The sequence below is a fragment of the Furipterus horrens genome, unplaced genomic scaffold (genome assembly GCF_987537825.1).
Source record: "Furipterus horrens unplaced genomic scaffold, mFurHor1.1.pri manual_scaffold_3, whole genome shotgun sequence".
NCBI lineage: Eukaryota > Metazoa > Chordata > Mammalia > Chiroptera > Furipteridae > Furipterus > Furipterus horrens.
In genome coordinates this window covers 14657828-14676497 of record NW_028327173.1, presented here as the reverse complement: position 1 = coordinate 14676497, position 18670 = coordinate 14657828, and the positions used below count along the sequence as shown (strand labels likewise).

At 46.2% G+C, this 18670-nt stretch overlaps 1 long non-coding RNA gene across 3 annotated transcripts; it reads right to left on the bottom strand.

Moving 5' to 3' along the window:
• Positions 1-1454: 1454 nt before the first annotated feature.
• On the bottom strand, positions 1455-18045 carry LOC150014343 (uncharacterized). 3 transcript variants are annotated; one of them, XR_016509922.1, is made up of 4 exons: positions 17992-18045; positions 5730-5968; positions 3016-3202; positions 1455-1573 (listed from the first exon to the last, which is right to left on the bottom strand). It is a non-coding gene; the product is annotated as an uncharacterized LOC150014343 (long non-coding RNA). The 3 variants fall into 3 exon arrangements; XR_016509921.1 differs by lacking the exon at positions 1455-1573 and adding an exon at positions 2087-2337; XR_016509923.1 differs by lacking the exons at positions 1455-1573; positions 17992-18045 and adding exons at positions 2087-2337; positions 6285-6388.
• Positions 18046-18670: the final 625 nt, after the last annotated feature.

Sequence of the window (18670 nt, the reverse complement as noted above, 5' to 3'; positions counted from 1 at the left end):
GTCACCAAATACAGTAACCAGATCATTTCCAATGGTGACCAGCACTCTAAAGAAAACACAACAGGGCAAGACAATAGAGTCTGAATGATTACTTTAGAGTGAATGGCCAAGGAAGGATTCTCGGGGAGGATGACAAAGATTTGGGAAAGAGCAGTCCAAGGAGAAGGCACAGCAAGTTCAAAGGCCTTGAGAATGGGAATGGGAAGTTCTGTTAGAGCAGGGGTTCTCAAGGTGGGGTCCCTCAACCAGCAGCATCACCTGGGAACTGGTTAGAGAGGTACATTGTCGCCCTGGCTGGTGTGGCTCAGTGGATTGAGCGCTGACCTACGAACAGAAAGATCGCTGGTTCGACTCTCAGTCGGGGTACATGCCTGGGCTGCGGGGCCAGGTCCCAGTGGGGGCCTGTGAGAGGCAACCGATTGATGTATCTCTCGCACATTGGTGTTTCTCTCCCTCTCTTTCTCCCTCCCTTCCCCTCTCTCTAAAAATAAATAAATAAAATCTTTAGAAAAAAATAAGAAATGTACATTCTCAGGACCCACCTCAGACCTATTACAAACTTTGGGGTTTTTTTGACCATCCTCCAGATGGTTCTGAGGCACCTTAAATTTTGAGTCACTGTGTTAGAGCTCAAGAGGAAAGTCCCACGCGGGATGTGGGCGAGGCGGAGGGGCTGACCACTGATCCTCAGCTTCACTCTAGCCCATCCCACTCACTGCCTGCCTGGCCCCCGCTCCCCACCTCACCGCCCTGGCCCACTCCAGGCAAAGCTTTGTCCATTTCACCCTCTGGGTGAGACCAAAACCTCTCAGCTGAATGACAACAAACTCACGACTATCAACAACTGAATCTAAAAAATAAAAACAAAATCCAACTAAGCAAACCAGAATAGGAACAGAACCATAGGTATTGGAGATCATTTGGAAGGTTATCAGCTGGGAGGGGGAAGAGGGAGGAATGGGGAAAAGGTGCAGGGATTAAGAAGCATAATCAGTTGGTACAAAACAGACAGGGCGAAATTAAGAATAATATAGGAAGGGGTGAAGCCAAAGAACTCATATGCACACCCCCATGGACATGAACTAAGGGGGGTGGGATTGCTGGAGGGAAGTGGGGTACTAGGCAGAGGGGAGCAAAGGGGAAAAAAATTGAAACTACTGTAACAATATAATCAATAAAATATACTTAAAAAAAAAAGACCTCTCAGCTGGGCTTATGAGGCCCCTCAAGATCTGCTCCCAGTCACCTCTCCAGCCTTACTCCTCGCCTTTCTCCCTCTCAAATCTTGTGTTTTCTTAAATGCAGCTATTAGTCCACTCCTCCAGACACACAGTTCCCTTTGTCTAGAATACTCTTTCTCCACCTCTTCACCTGGTTAGATGTTCATTCATCCTTTGAAACATAACTCAGGACTCACCTTCTTAGGGAAGCCCTCCATGACTGCCTAGTCATGGTGAAGGCCACCTCCTCTCTATTTCCACAGCAGCCAGTCCCCACACTTCCCCGTCACAGTGTTCATCACATAGGTCTGACATCAGTGGGGAGAAGAAGAGTTGTTCTTATATTTTATTACCTGTTTTATTGAGATATAATTGACATATAACATTGTGTTTAAGTTGTAAACATAATGATTTGACATATATGTGTGTATAAATATATATATAGTGAAGTGATTAACACAATAAGTTTAGTAAACATCCATCACCTCCCATAGTTACAAATTTATTTTTTCTTGTGATGAGAACTTTTAAGATCTACCCTCTTAGCCATTTGCAAATATACAATACAGTATTATAACTATAACTACAGTTTTATACTATAACTATAGTCACCATGTTGTACTTATTTACCTTATAACTGAAAGTTTGTACCTTTCGACTACCTTCACCCAATTTCCCTTATTCCATTGGGTTGTTTTTTAAAATCAATTCTTTCCTAGTCATTTACACAGGTAATACATAAACATGTACATAAATACAGTAATAAAAGACTTTATTTTCATTCATGCTAGTTTCGTGTGTCCATTCATACATTTGTGATGCAATGCACACATGTAGATGTACAGAAGTTTAAGATTCATTTTGTTTATTTTTTTCTACATGTAAATAGAATCATGTGGGTAATTACTGTTTCACAACTTCTTTTTTTAACCATGTCTTAAAGGTCATCTGTGTCAGAACTTCTGTTTTGTATCCCAAAGTACGAATGTACAGTCATATTATAGTCATTCCCCAAATGTGCTAATCGTGTTTTTAATTTTCTGTATTTTCTGATGGCTTCACATCCTCGGGCCTTGCTAATCCTGGAAAGACTGCCCCTCCCAGGGCTGGCTCGTTCCTAGAGATAGTATAATATACAACTTGCCTGAGGACACACTTCTCATATTTAGAGCCCGTATCCCCAACCACCTCCTTTATCTAACTCACACACAAGTCAATGTTTCCCCTGCCTTAAATCACCCCAGCCAGCTACCACACAGCTTGAAAACATCCCTCTAGCCAGAGCCTGCTGACATTATTCAAACTATCCAATCCTAAACTTGTTCAAACTTGTCTACCCTACCTTGCCCACCTGTACTGAGGAAACCACAGTCCAGGCTGTGGGTCATGCCCTGCCCCTCGCTTTGTCCCCTCCCCACTCCATCCCTGGCTCCTTCTGCCTCCTAACTGACCCTGGTGCTTCCCCATGTGGCCTCGTGTGGTGTTATGTGCCCCCTCCTCTTGGGAACTGTAAGTAACAAAACTTATTTTAATGGCATTGTCCTCACCGTGTCATCACTCGGTCAGCTCTATAAATTAAATCCCAAGTACCATCAAAACACTGAACGATGGACATTGGGAGGTTTTCAATCTTTCACTGTTATAGAAAAACAGCAATGATCATCTTTATATATGCCTCTTTGCACATATGTGTGTGTATTCCTCTAGGAGGTGGGATGCCGGGTGGTAATTACCTAATTACTCATTGATCTCCACGGGCGATGCCCCTCCGCAGCCCAGCCCTGGCCGGCCTTACCTTGTAGGTTTCACAACCACTGAATCACAGAATGAGTGAGAACTCATCTTCAAAGGTGGTCTTGGAACAGTTTGGTAAGCACCAAAGAGGCTCCCCCATGTAAACATCTTCCCTGTCATCGGTCCACCCTGTCCCCTGAATTTCCTTGTCCTTGAGTCTCAACATCACTGGGTCAAGAGAGATTTCCCTGGAAAGTAGAACGTAGCCAGGAAGTCACTGTGAGCCCTGTCAGAGTCATGTGACATGGAAAGAACATGAATTATGAGGTCAGAAGGTCTGTCTGTGTGACATGGGGCAAGGGACTTTACCGCTCTGAGTCTCGGTTTCCTCACCTCCCAGGCGGGATATGTCATATGCATAATAATGTATGTACAGCCCTTCGCACACACAGGTGTTGAAAACAAAAACAAAGCTTGCTGTGCGTTACCCATGTGCCCCTCCAGATTGGCCCTCCCTTCTCCACCCCGGGAAGCACCTGGGCCTCTCTTCTCTCTGGCTTCCACTCATGTTTGATGGAAACACTGGCCAAAGGCTGGTGTCTAAAGGAAGAGAGAGGGGACAGGTTTTTGTTGTCCTGGCTCCCCCCTGCCCTCTGGGCTGGGTTGACTGTGTTTAGTTCCACCTAAAGGCCACAGCTTCCTCCTGGAGCTGCAGCTCTCACCACTCTGTGCTCACCCCTTCAGACTCCTGGGGGCCAGGGCTTCCCGTGCTCACTAGTCCCTGGGTGCCCCTCCATCCCTTCACCTGCCAACCCCTTGAGAGATGAAGATCCTTCATTTAATTCTCTCTCCAGTTGCCCTTTCCAATGAGCCATCTGGTTCCTGCTTGACCCTTGACTGAAGCAAGGAGCCAGTTGCCCCATTTTTATCAAGAGGTTCTCTCTGTCCCTCACCCCAGCTGCAGAAAGAAGACCCATGTATCCCAAAAGATAAAGCAGTCTCGGAGAAGTATCCAGAGGTGTGGGGTGAGACCCCAGCTGAGAGGAGAGGCTGAACAGCAGGAATCCTGAGGTCAGCGGCTCAGGAGGTTCTCTTTCAGGAATTAGTAGCCATAATAACGGTGACCAGATCCTGAGCACCTACTATGTGTCTAGGCGCTGTACTAGGACTTTCATTCATTCATTCAGCAAATATGTATAAAGGGTCTACTGTATGCTGGTACCATTCTAAGCCCTGGGGATACAGCAATAGACAACAGACAAGGATGCTGCCCTCTTGGAGCCCTAGGAGATGGGCAACTGTAGCCCTGCTTAGTCCTTGTAAAAGGATATAAAGGTCCAGAAACTTGCCAAGGGCACTCAGCTGGTAAGTGGCTGAGCCAGAATTCAAACCCAGCCTTCCCAGCAGGAACCATCATCTTAGAAAACTACAGGAAGATCAGGTGGCAGCTTGGGAAGAGGCCAATGCAACTCTCCATAGAGGGAGGGCCTGAGAGGAGGATGCCCTGAGCTTGGGGGAGGCGGTGCAAGGCTCCCATCTGTATTCCAGATGCCTGCAGTGACTAAAATATAGGGTCAGGGGCCCAGGGTGACACCGCCTGAAAAGGACGCTCTGTGATACGATGCTCCTAGTTATTACTTGTTTGTAATTTCCTTCTTGACGTAAAATTTGTGAGTCATGGTCTCAGAACTTGTCTAGGTTTCACAATCCACACAGATGATTGCAGACACCATTGTGTCTCCTGCCAGCACATTTTCAACAGTCATCCCCACCCCCAACTGGGACATCAGGGCCTTATTTTGGAAGGTTGGTAGAAGCAAGGCAGGGAAAGGTAAGCACAAGACCCCACGTGCCACTCAAGGGGCAGCTGTGCTGAGGGTCTGGAATGGCTGAGCGGCTGACCAGAGCTCCCTCTTTCCAAACACATGCTGACATCCATTTCGTTGAGCACCTACTATGGGCAGACAGTGGGTTAGGCGACATTGAGCAATGGTTAAACCACAGACCTTGGATTCAAATTCCAGCTCTACCACTTTCTGGCGTTGTGGCTTCAGGACAGTCAATTCACCATTCTGAGCCTCAGTTTCCTTGCTGTAAAATGGTGGAAATAATACTGTCTAGCTGACAGGGTTGCTATGATGATTAAATTATTACATTATTATTATTACCACTATCAAATGCAAATAGAGAAACAAAGCCGTGACACGTGCACATCACATTTGTGTTTTTCTAATAATAATTGAGTTGTAACACAGATGGATACTCGTGGTAGTCTGTTTCATCCTTCACTCGCTGCTCTTCACTTACACAGCATCGTCTTTAGCATCAGTTCCCTAGGTACTCACCTTTGAGGTCTCTGCTCAAATATCATCTCAGTCCAAATATCACCTCTCGAGATCTTCTCCAACTGCCCAGTCTAATCAGAAGTGTGCTCTGTCTCTACATCACCATTCTTTTAATTTCCATCCTAGAACTTACCATTCTCCGACATTTTCCTGTTGATATATTTGTTACCTGTTTATGATCAGCCTCTCCCATAAAAATGTAAGTGTCCATGAGAGCAGGAACCTGACATCCTGGTCCCTCCTTGATTCTCAAAACCAGGTTCTATGCCTGACACATAGTAGGCGCTTTCAAAAATTTGCTCCAAGAAAAACGAATGCATTTGATCTTCCCAGCAGTACTCTTTAGGCACCAGTACCTCCTTTCACAGAAGGAGGTGACTGAAGCTCAGAGAGGCAAGGTGATTGGAGGCTGAGCCTCAAGTTTGCTTACCTTAGTCCCCGAGTTGGCTCCACGTTGTATCTGAGCTGTGCCCCAGAGAGTGACGGGATCAGGCAGGGACTGTCAGATGTGGCCATCAGAACTGTCTGCCCCCCACAGCACCCTGGGTAGCACATGGTGTAGAAGCAGCATCTGCCTTGTAGCGGAGGCCTGGTTCCTTTTCTGTCACTGATGTGTTCGTCGGTTCACCGTGAATAGGCTGCTTCCCTGACTTGGCCTCGGTCTCCCATCTAGAAAATGAAAGGGGTAGTATAGATCAGAGGTGTGTTTTTGTTTTGTTTTGTTTTTAACTGAGATACAATTCACATAAACATAAAATACCAAGGTTTTTAACTTTCTTTTGTTGCAAGTTTTTTCCCCTAAAGTTAATTGTACATGAAGATCCAATATGTAAACCAGATAAAAGGGGCCATTTAGAAGAGTGGAGAGGGTGGCTTGAGAACCCGGCCTGCTCGGTATACCCCTCACTTCCACCATGCTCCCCATCCCCACCCTCAGTGGCCCGCGAGGCACTTCCACAGAATCCTGGGGACTGGAGGAACCCACCTTGAAAACCACTACACAAGAGTCACTCTTTGGGGTCCCTCCCAAGGTGCAGGAGCCCTGCGGAACAGTAGGGGACCCCTGCTTCTCCAACTTGCAGATGAGAGTTGTTCCTTCAGCCGCTGTCCAGCTGTCTCATGAGGGTCATGAGAAAGAAGGCAAGGGCAGGCTCGGGGCGCAGGAAGCGGAGCCGGCCAGCTGGGAGACAGTGACAGGCGCTGGTACCCTGGCCTCCTGGATGGGCTGGTGACATCACAACCCCAGGAAGCAGCTGCCGGAGAGGCCCTCGCTGTCCCTCAGTCCTTCTCTGGGAAAATCAGCCACCAGCTGTTGCAGCCCTCTTCTCATTCGCTTGCTGTTCTGGGCTGTTCCCTCCTGAGTCATCATCTGTGGCGGCAGCAGCCACTTCCTTTCATTAACAACCTACTAAGTGCCAGAACAGCACCATCCTTTACGGAACAGCCATAATTGTGCGCATTCCCTTATATCATTTAACTCAAACATCACATCAACATTGTGAGGTGGGGACCAGTTACAGACAAGAAGACCGAGGCTCGGAGGACCAGCACAGATCGCACCAGTTCACCCATCAGGTCGACGCCACAGAGAGGATTTGAACCTGGTGCTGACGGATTCTGTCTGTGCTCTTTTCATGACTAATCTCATTGGAAGATCCAAAGCAAAACAGTGCCAGATGGAGATTTCTTCATAAGTGGCAAGGTGAGATCATAAATTTCAAACCCAGTTTTTAAAAATTCCTGGTGACTCCTGGCCTATTATCCAGGCCACGTCATAGGATGCAGCCAAGTGCCTAGTATGCTGCCTGGCACTCTGCAGATGTCGGCTATTACTATGACTCTCCCCGTTTTACAAAGAAGACTAAGGCTCAGGGGAGCGAAATCGATTAATCAAGACCATATACCAGGGAGGTGCAGAAGCCAGGTCTGTGTGACCCCCATGTCTAAGCTGTTTCTCTTTGAGTCCCGAATTTCTTAGCCAGATTATCCTCCTGCTCAGCCCCGGCCTCCCAGTGCTGCTGTAACAAACGGGGTGGCTTAAAACAACAGACATTTACTCTCTCACAGTTCTGGAGACCAGCAGTCCAAAATCAAGGTTTAGTAGGGCTGGGTCCCTCCGGAGGCTCTAAGGGGGAACCCATTCCATGCCTCTCTTCTAGCCTGTGGTGGCTGCCAGCAGTCAGTCCTTGGTGTTCCTCGGCTTGGAGCTTCAGACTCCAATCGCTGCCTGTCTTCAGTTGGCCTTCTTCTCTCTCTGTCTCAGATCACACTTTCCTTTCTCTTACAGGAACACTAGTTCTTGGATTTAGGGCTTACCTTAAATATAGGATGATCTCATTTTGAGATCCTTAACTTAATTACATCTATAAATACTCTATTTCTAAATAAGGTCACATGCACAGGTACCAGAGTAAGAACTTGGGCATATCTTGGTAGGGGGCATAATTCAACCCACTACATCCCCAGCCCATTCAGCATATCTTCACTGAGCATGGACAATGTGACAGCCAGGGACATAGCAGGCACATTGCCTTAATGCTGCCCACACTCTAGTGGGAGAGGCGGACAGCCAGAGGTAGCGGTGCAGTGGTTTTAAACTGAGAACAGAAATAAAGACTATGAACCCACAGAAGAGAACAACTGATAATATCTGGGATGGGGTAAAGTAGGGAACATGATGGTTGTCCTATCAATCAAAAGCTATTTATTAAGCACTTACTATGTGCGAGATGCTTTAGGGAAATATATACAGTATATGTATTTGGAAAGACGTGACACACAGTAGAAGAATGAGCCTGAACTTTAGCTTTGGAGGCAGAAAGACATCAAATTCAGGCTTTCACCTGTCCGTGCCTCAGTTTCCTCATTTCTAAAAGGGGACTACGAATAGCATTTGCCTCAAAGTGTCATTATTAGGTGTACATGAACTCACCCAAGCATTCTGACAGCAAATACTTATCGAACATTTTCTGTGTGCCAAATACTTAATGTACACAGTAAGCAGCTAGCAAAATGCCTGCCATCAAGATAGCACTTAATAAATATCAGTTCTTATCCTCTTTTCCCCAATTCACGAGTTAGGTAAAAATTCAGGACAGAAACACAAGAGAGGTCCCAAGGCAGCACAGGCAAAACGCCAAGTAAGAAGCACGAATTCCGTGTGTTAAGGAATTAGTGAGAACGTGGCCAGACAGGTCTGCAAGTGCTTCCTGGGGGAAATGGGCTCTGAATCTGACCCCGGAGGGCAGACAAGGAGAAGAGGGAAGCTTCCATGTAGAAATAATGGTGTGAACATAAGATGGAGCCAAATGGTGACCCTTTCTGCAGGATTCTGGGGAGCAGCTGAAGCATCAGTGAAATTTAGCAGCTTTCTAAATTTAAAACAAAAAAGCAAGGGTAAGCACAGAGAAGAACATACTTAACCATATTGCAGGAGTTTGCATTTCTTTAAAAAAGTTTTTGAAATCCTCACCCAAGCACGTGCTTATTGATTTTAAAGAGGGGGAGGGAGGGAGAGAGAGGGAGAAACATTGATTGGTCACGTCTCTTATGTGTCTTGGCAGGGGACCGAAACTCTCTGAACTGCAACCCAGGTATGTGCCTTGACTGGGAATTGAACCTGTGACCTTTTTACTGGACAATGCTCCAACCAACTAAGCCACCCCGCGAGGACAATCTCTTTAATTTTTTTCCAACTTTGGTATCATTTTTTATGCAAGACATTTCCTATAAGGAATTGATCCATATATTTCTATGATATTTAACTTGCCTGCTTTTCCTATTCAATTGCTATTCCTATTTCCTTGAAGGCAGGGGCTGTATCTTAGCAGCAGTACCTCTCTGGTGCCTATCCCAGTACTTGGCATATAGTAGGCGCTCAATATGCACTTCATTGAATGAATAAATTACTTTTCTATTTCTATTTTACATAAGAGCATGACATTTTGAATGGTGTGCTAAAATTTATGTTTCCTGGCTTGGGGCAATATCTTATTGATATGCACAATATCCAAGCCAGGTAGGATTGTTTAGTTGGAGACAGCTATAGGAATGACCAGGCCAGATCTACTAGGACAGAGCCTTGCTAAACAAAACTTTCGAACTCACAGGCTGCATTGTAAACCCATTAGGCTCTGTTGCTTTAAACTCGGGTCAGCCAACCAAAGGTAGATGCAAAAGACTTTCTTTAAACAAGCCAGCAGCTTGAGACTTGAAATAGAACAGAAAGAGAATTCACAGGACTCAACTTTGTCTTCTGGCTGGAGCCCTTGAGAGCTGGGAATGCTGTCTAGGCTAACTCTGTGTTGAGATAAGGAATGGCAGTTTCTTTAAGGTTTACTTTGTTTTTGGAGCCACCAGATCCAGTGGGTGGATCATGCCTTGAAATAGAAGCATCTCAAAAGGCCTGTGAATCATTTCTTACCATCGGCCTGCAAGGTTTCATATCCTGTTCTCGGAGTTACCTTGGGTGCTGTGTGTGTGTGTGAGAGCATGTGTGTGCATTGTTTTCAGGGGTGTTTGCTTAGGATTTGGTTTTGAAACTTTTACTTTCTTTTAATAGCTTTTTTTTTTTTTTTTCAGCTGGAAGAATTTTTCAAATGGCTTTTGCGAGAAAGTTCAAACCCTGGAATGACTAAGTCTCTGAAAGAATTTGGACTTTGGGAGGGGAATTTGTTTGTATTTGGTATGAATCACCCAGTCACTGATTTCTGCAGTGAGTAGACTCTTTGGAAAACTTTTAGATCAACCCCCTTCATTGTACACATGGGGAAACTGAGGCTCAAGGAGGAAAAGGGGTCCCACCAAGGCCACAGGGCATGTCAGTGGAAGTGATGGGGCCAGAAAGCAGGTCTGACTCCAGGAGCCAGCTTCAGGCTTGCAGGAAGCTCTCAAGCATCCAGTCTACATTTAGCTGGGCCCACCTTCAAGATCAGCAAAGGACCAGAGAGAGAAAAAGAGTTCCGAGGAGTCAGAATTTACTGAGTATAGACGTAGAAAGATGGGAAAAGGAATGAATGGAGACATCTGATATGCTATGTGTTACCTCACTTAATCCTCCCAGATCTTATAAGAGCAATAGTTCTCAACTGGGGTTAACTTTGCCCCCAGGGAACATTTGGCAAGGCCTGGAGGCATTTTTGTTTGTCACAGCTTAGGAGGGAGGCTGCTGCTGCCATGTCATAGGTAGAGGCCGGGATGCTATTAAACATCCTATGATGCTCAAGACAACCCCCACAACAAAGAATTGTCTGGCCCTAAAAGTCATAGTGTCAGATCTGAGAAACAGCTGAGAAAGCTAAGAAGGTATACCCACTCCCTAGCCAGGTGGTCCTGGGCAAATTACTTAACCTCTCTGGGCCTCAGTTTCCCCATCTATAAAATAGAGATAACAGTACCTCTGTCCATGGTTATTATGATGATTAAATAAATTAATATTTGTAAAGCACATAGAACAGTGGTCGGCATATATTATTATATAAGTATTTTATATAAATAAATATAAACAAATAAACAAAATCTTTGCCCAGAATGCACAGAAAGTAAGTGGAAGAATTGTAATGAAAGACTGAGGACATTTAAGGGCACAGGGCCTGGAAGATGGGAGACCTTCTGGGGGTGTGAGGCCCCGAGAGCAGGTGAGGCATGTGGCTATCATGAAACATCCTACATACCCCTGGCCATGAGGTTTTCCTTCTCAGACACTGTTATCTTAAATATCACTTCATCTTTTTTTTTTTCCAAATATTTTATTTATTTTTAAAGCGAGAGGAATGGAGGGAAAAAATAAAGGGAGAGAAACATCAATGTGCAAGAGATACATAAATTGGTTGCCTCTCGCGCAACCCCAGCTGGGGACCTGGCCCATAACACAGGCGTGTGCCCTGACTGGGAATCGAACCGCCGACCTTCTGGTTCACAGGCCAGCGCTCAATCCACTGAGCAACACCAGCCAGGGCACACTTCATCTTTTTATATTAAAGTGATATGCACTGTTGAACATGAATATCTTTGGCAAGTCGGATACAGTAAACCACTATCAGTCATCACTAATTTCTCTGGATCAGTTAGTTTGTCAGCTCCCTCCCAGCGAATCCGCCTACTTCCCCTCACTTTCCCTCAGCAATCTTAAACCATCAGTCATGCCCACACCAGGCGGCACCACCTAAAACAGCCTGGACCAACCCCAAGCCCTGCCCACCTGACACCTCACTTCAGGACCTGCTCCTGATCCTCCCACCTGCAGCTCTCATAGTCCTTTTCCCAGCCTGGGGCCGAGTCCCTGCTTTTCCATTTTGACCCTCTAATCCTGTCTTCAATCAGTGATCAGATTCCTCTGCTGGCTGCTGACAGCTGCCACCTTTCTGAGTGATTACACCCAAGGCCCAAATGCTCAGCCCAGCTCTCTCTGTGAGCACTGGGCTCTGGACCAAGACCAGGGAAAGGGGTGTTATGAGAGCAGAGAGAGAAAAAGCCAAAGCAGGAGCCACTCGTGTCTCCCCTCTGCCTGGGACCTACCTTACACACCTAGTCCTTATAACAATACGTGCCACATATGGAGCATTTTAAGCTAAGTGTCTAACATAGCAGTTCTTACCAGCGGTGCCCCACTCCCCCAACTGCAGATTTCACTGAGCTGAAGTCAGGGACTGTGTCTCTTTCTGGAAGTTCTAGAAAACAATCCATTTCCTTGTCTTTTCCACCTTCTAGAGGCTGCCAACATTCCTTGGTTCATGGCCCCTTTCTCCATTTTCAAAGCCAGCAACATGGCACTTCTATGACCCTGTTTCCATAGTCACATCTTTTTCTCTGACTCTCTTCTCCTGACTCCCTCTTCCTCTTTTAAGGATCCTTGTGATTACATTGGACACAACAAGATAATCTGGGATCATCTCTCTATTTTCAGATCAGCCTATCAACAACCTTAATTCCCCTTTGCCATGTAATCTAACATTCACAGGTTCCAGGGATTAGGGTGCAGACATCTATGGAGAGGCTGCTGAGCCTACCACATTACCTGATAGGGTGTGATAGGGACTGAGACAATCCAGAGGGCACATACTCCTTCTAAAGCAGACAACTGCCACTCAGCCCCAGCTGATTTCATCATGCATGAATACAGGGTCAGTGTGGCTGGATCTGCCAATATTGAAAAAAAGCTGGTGAAGTTTTCCAATTTTGAAATCATCAGGCAAAGCACCTCCACCACCACCACCAAAAATGTCTCATGTGCTAGATTTGGCCTGAGGCCACCCAGGTGTGACCTCTGGATCCACCTCCACCCCATCAGCCAGGGTGAGATGATGATTTGTTCTCTGGCATTTACAGGCTCCGGAGGCGGAGTGAGGAACAAGAGGGCCTGGAGGTAGGAGGGCATGTGGCCAGGAGCATAGTGGGTACCTGAGGGGGTTCCTGGGGGAAAGTTTAGAGGGAGAAGGGACCAACCATTTCCCTAAGGGACCAAGCATCACCTGCAGGAAGCAGTGGTGCATCAAAGGGTACAGGAAATCAGGCAGAGGCCACCTGAAGAAATCAACCAAAGTAAGGTAGACTTTATGCCTGGTGGCTTCAGAACAAATCAAGCACACATTTTCTAATTTCAAAAAGTATCAGTTCTTCCCTTTGCCCTTAAAAAGCGAGCAATATTGGCTGGCTGTGAGGAGACTGGTAGGCCGGGGGGGCGGGGCGGGTAGGGTAGGGGTGGGGGTGGGAAGGAGGTCACCTTATGCCATTTCATGTTTTTTGAATTTTGAACCAGGTGAAAGTGTTACCGATTTAAAACATTAAACTGAAACCCCTGTAGTTATTTTAAAATATTTTAAAATACAGTATAATAGTTTACATCCAAGGTAAAATCATGAATGCAGTTGTCATGGTGACTATTGCACTTCCATGAAGATGGCATAAGGGACCTCATTGTGGGTTGGTTTAGAAATGGTGAAATGTTAATAAAATTGGCCAGTTACTGTGGATCTGTCATCTTAACTGACCGCTTTTTTTTCCTTATCCTCACACACCAGGACTTGAATAAATCAGATTGATATCTTCTTGAGTTCTGTTTTAGTCCATTCTTAATGGCAAAAAGCTAAGGTTCTTGAGCCAGTCCATTTGCCCCTTCCACAATGGGTGACCTTGAGCAACTTACTTAACCTCTCTGAGCCTCAGTTTTCACATCTATAAAATGGAGGTAATGATGATATCCAGTTCATGGGTTGTTGCAAATATTAATGAATTAATGCCCGTAAAGTGTTTGAAAAGGCACAAAATCAGTGTCTATAAATACTTACTCTTATTATTAACTATTTTTACCATTCTCATTTAATTTTGCTTATTTTGAGTGGGGGAATTATTAAAACCATAACAACTAAAATGAAGTGAATTTCACCTCTGGTCCCCCAAATCCTGGCAACCACCCTTTGAGAGGGTATCACTATCTCCATTTCGTAGATACAGAAACTGAGGCTTGAAGAAGGTGAGCTGCTCGAGCACCCTGACTTTAACGATAAGAGGATTTTCAAGACTCTAGGTCCCATGACTTTCAACTCAAGTCCATCCTATGCTGTGTTTGTAAAACAACAAAGTTAAGTAAGACAGTTGGTTTTTGGTTTGTTAGTTTAACTTGGGGATAGTCCCTCCCCCATCATGGCCTCAGATCCAGTAGATTCCAAGGTGGGGGTCAGGTCAGGTCTCTGGCTCATATTCTGCCCTCAGCTATGGAGCCAAGTTCCTTCCTCCCTTGGGAAGGAGATATGGTTGGGGAGGGGGTGTCAGAGTGTGGGGGTTGCTATGATGACCCTGGTCAAGCTGCGGCCTGAGATTTCTCACGAAGAAGGCTCTCCCAGTGTCCCACGCCCTCTGCCACCTCCTCCTGGTCCTTGTCATCTAAGAAGCAGTTGTTGCTTGAAAATATGTCTGGCATCAAACTTATGAGCTAAATGTCCCAGAAAGATAAAGGGCACAGGCCAAGGAACCTCCAGGAAGAAGGAGAGCCCAGAGGCCAGGAGCACAGCTTTGCAGGTTTGAAACCTGGCTCCTCCCCTTCCTAGCCTTGGACTTCACCTTTCTGAGCTTCCTGCAGCTGTAAAGTGGGATAATAATAGTATCTATCACAGAAGTTGGGAGAATGCTCTTCCTTTTTTAAAGAGCTTCATTGAGGTATAATTTACATACCATAAAATTCACCCACTTTATACAATTCAATGATTTTTAGCATATTTACAGAGTTGTACAAGCATCACATTAATTTTAGAGTATTTTTATCACCCCTCCCTCCCCCAAAAAACCCTGTACCCATTAACAGTCACTCTCCTTCTTCTTTCCAGCCTTAGACAACTACTGATGTACTTTCTGTCTCTATAGATTTATCTTTTCTGGAAAGTTCTCATAAATGGAATCATACACTATTATGTGGTCCTTTGTTTCTTTCTCTTTTCACTTAGCATAATTTTTGAGGTCCATCCACATGTTGTATATGTATATGCAATATACCACGTTTTGTTTACCCGTTCATTAGTTAATGGACCTTTGGGTTGTTTCCACCTTTTGGCTATAATGAATAATGCTGCTATGAATTTCTCTATACATTCTTTAGGTAGACATGCATTTTCATTTTATCTTGGGAAGATACCTAGAAGGGTAATTGCTAAGTCATATAATTGATTTATGTTTAACTGTTTAGGAAACTGCCAAACTGTTTTCCAAAGTTTTACATCCCCTTCCGCAATGTATGAGGGTTTGTTGAGAGATTTAATGAGATAAGGAACATAAAGTGCTTAGTATAGTGCCTGGCGACACTGAATCTTCAGTACATGGTAGCCAGTACTCATAGCACTGCTGCCTCCTTCCCTGAAAAGAAAGTAGATCTCAAAGAGACAGTCTTCTTGAAGAATTAAGGCACACATTCTTTATGCTCTTAGACCGGCATTAAAGGCTCTCCATATACCCTACCTCCAGGTCCTTACCCAGTCATGTCTGGCATCCAACCAACCCACCCTCTGACTTCTGCCCAGCCAAGCTAATCAGCACCTTTGCTCACATCATTCTCTGTCCTCTCCGTTCTCTTCCTCCTGCCTTCTTTTCATCTGTTAAAATCGCACCTGGCCTTCAAGACTCAGCTCCAATGTCCTTTCCTAAGGTCTATCTTGACTCTAACTAACTAAATCAGCGCTGTCCAACTGTTAACCATCAGCCACTTGTAGCTATCGAGCACCTGAAATACGGCGAGGCTGAATGGAGTGGGACGTGCTGAACTGTAAGATACATTCCAGATTTTGATGACTTAGTCTGAAAAATAATGTAAATGTAATAGTTTTTTTGTATTAATTACATGTTCAAATAATATTTGGGGTCTATTGGATTAGATAAAATAGATTATTAAAATTACTTTGTAAAAATGTGGCTGCTAGAAAGCTAGTAATTACATACGTGGCTCACATTGGTGACCGCATTAAGTTCTCTTGGACAGCATTGATACAGATCAGAGATTTTCAACCTTTACGTCTCTCGGCACACATAAACTAATTACTAAAATTCTGCAGCACACCACAAAATGTATTATATTTTTTGCCAACCTGACAAAAAAAAATAAAAATAAAAGATATAATTTTGATTCATTCACATTGGATATCGTTTTGGCTATTTTAATAATTTTTATTTTTATTTGACAATGTAAGGGAGAAAAGGTCAGTGCCCCTAACTAAATTGTCAGGTATTGCATGTTTTAAAATTCTTGAGGCACACCAGTTGAAAATCGCAGGTATAGACCATCAACATCCTAACATTGTTATTTATCGGGCATCTATTTCTTACATTTTTATATCTGCTATATGACATAATGCTCAGCACAATGCAAGAGAGCAGATATTATGAATATCTCCTTTTTACAAATAAGGAAGCAGACGGTGTGTGTGACCTCCCCAAGGTCACACAGCTGGACACTTAGCAGATGCAGGATTCAAACCCAAGTCTTCCATGGGATTTTGCTGCACAGATGACTGCTAAAGCACCAAGGGCTTCAGGGGTCTCCCTGGGCGTCTTTGGCTGGAATCAGAACAGCCCTGCATGGTAATGAATCATGCTAATCAGAAGCTCTGACTGAATGCTTGTCTTTCATAAAAACAAAATGAGAAAGCAGATTAATTAATATAAGCAACACATTTGGAATAAACCGGATCTTGGGATCTGTGGGTGGAAGTAAAGGTTGAAGACCACTGATCTAAACAAATACTTCATTTTACAGGTGTGGACACTGATGCCCAAAGAGGAGAAAGGATGCACCCAGGGTTGTCAGTGAGTGGCAGAGCCAAGAGCAAATGATGGGTTTCCAGGATCCTAGGCTGAGCTTCCCCGCCTACCTCACTGTCTTTGCCTGGAGAGTCCCTGCCCCCAGCCACCTGGAAGCCCTTTGTCTTGAACTGGCCCCCTTCCTCCCCCAAGCCTGCCAGTCCCAAGGACTAGAGAGGAGGGGGCCAGGAGACCCAACCCATTTCCCATCAGGGTCCCAAGGCCACCATCCGGTCCTGGGCCAGGAATTCCTTTCAGAGACTGAATTAAACTGAGCTGAAAATAATTCTGAACCCTTGGAGGCCTCCAAGAGCCCCGATTCCTACTCCACCCTGGTCTAGGGGGCCAGGCCTCCCCAAGTCTCCCTTGGGCTTTCTGGGCTCCTGCAGACTTCCCCTGCCAGCTCCCGTCTGCACTCACATGTGTAAAGCAAGGGATGTTTCAACAAACTACCCACAGTCCAGGTTCCTCTTCCCAGCCCTCTTCAAACAGACAGCAAAAAGGGTGACAGAAACTGCTAAATGCAGCCTCATCCCTACGACCCAGCCGAGGGGAACCTTAGCTAAAGGCACAGAGAAGGAGCCATCAAGAAACAGAGGCAGAGAGTGTGTCCCAAACAGAAAGGGACTATGAAGGATGGATGTTTAGATCAAGGTAAAGACGGGAGGAGAGACGAAGAAAATAGAAATGAGAAAAAGAGAAAGAGGTGGAAGAGGAAGGGACTCGCGAAAAGGAAAATTAGAAGAGAGACAGGAAGAAGATAGAGAAATTAGCATTTGAGAAAACTGAGGAAAGACAGAGCAGGGGCGCGAAGCGGGAGAGAGAACCAGGGCTCGAGGACAAGCTTGGCGAGCAGAGGACGAGATCGGACGGCGCCGAGGCCACGGGGGACTCGGGGGTCCCGGGTGGACCCTCCTCCCGGCAGCTCGCCCCGCAGCGTCTGTCCCAGCAGCCACATTCCTCCGGGTTTCCCACACACTCGCCATCAAAGATTCCCCAAAGCCCCAGCTTTTCCCGCGCCCCTCCCCCCGCCAGCGCTGGAGAAGCTATTTTTCACCCCCTCCTGGTCTTTAATCTGTTGTGGGGAAAGAAAGGGGCTTTTGTTGGGCGAGGGGCTGCGCGGGGGGCGGGGAGGGGGCGCCTGCGATTGTGTCCCGCAGCTGCGCGCCTGAGGCCGCCGGGAGTGGGGGCCACCGGGGCGCGGGGCGCGGGGTGGGGGGAGGGCCAGGAGGGTCGGGCAGGGCCGGAGTAGGGGCCGCTAGGGCGCGGGGTGCTGGCGGAGGCGGGGGGGGCGGGGGAGAGTCGTGTTGGGTGAAGGAGTGGAGGAAAAGGCCACCCGGGCGCCCAGGCCCATTGTCCTCTTGGCCCTGTCCTGCACCTGGCCCGGAGATTGGGGGAAGATGCACACTTACCGAAGTGGGTACCGAGGCAGAGGCTGCACACCCAGAGGAGAGCATGTACTCAGGCACGGGGCCACAGCACTTAGGGAGACACACCACGTGTTTAAATAGGCTGTTGCAACACGCAGGGAGACAAGCCTCCTGGAGGGTCCCACACTCAGAGAGACCCCAACAACACACACTCAGGGAGACACACTCAGAGAAGAGCCCACTTACTTAGAGACACACACACATACACTGCTTGACACCATAAGGGGGTGTTGAGCAAAATGGATATCAAATAGGACTTTCCTTTTCTCATCCCCAATTTCTCCTTAAGACACTCGCCCATTTTCCAGTATTTGCTCCCTTCCTCCCTTCAGTTGGTAGTCTGGTTCATGTATCAAAGCACAAGCTCTGGACTCAGGCAGCCCTGCTCTGCCTCCCAACAGCTGTGTGACCTTGGGCAAGTCATCTCACCTGTCTGAGTTTCAATCTATATGACAACTGGGGGAGATAACACACTAAAGATGCCTGGCTCATTGATGGCACTCAGCAAAAATTAACCTTTACAAGCTCGCTGATGCTTGGCTGCTGTAATGATTACACTCAAGGACACCTTTGGCTGGCTGAACTCACTGTACAGTTCTGGCCAGGTTAGGGGTGGAGGAACCCTTTCCTCTCTGGCAGGTTCAGCTGTGTCCCCAGACCA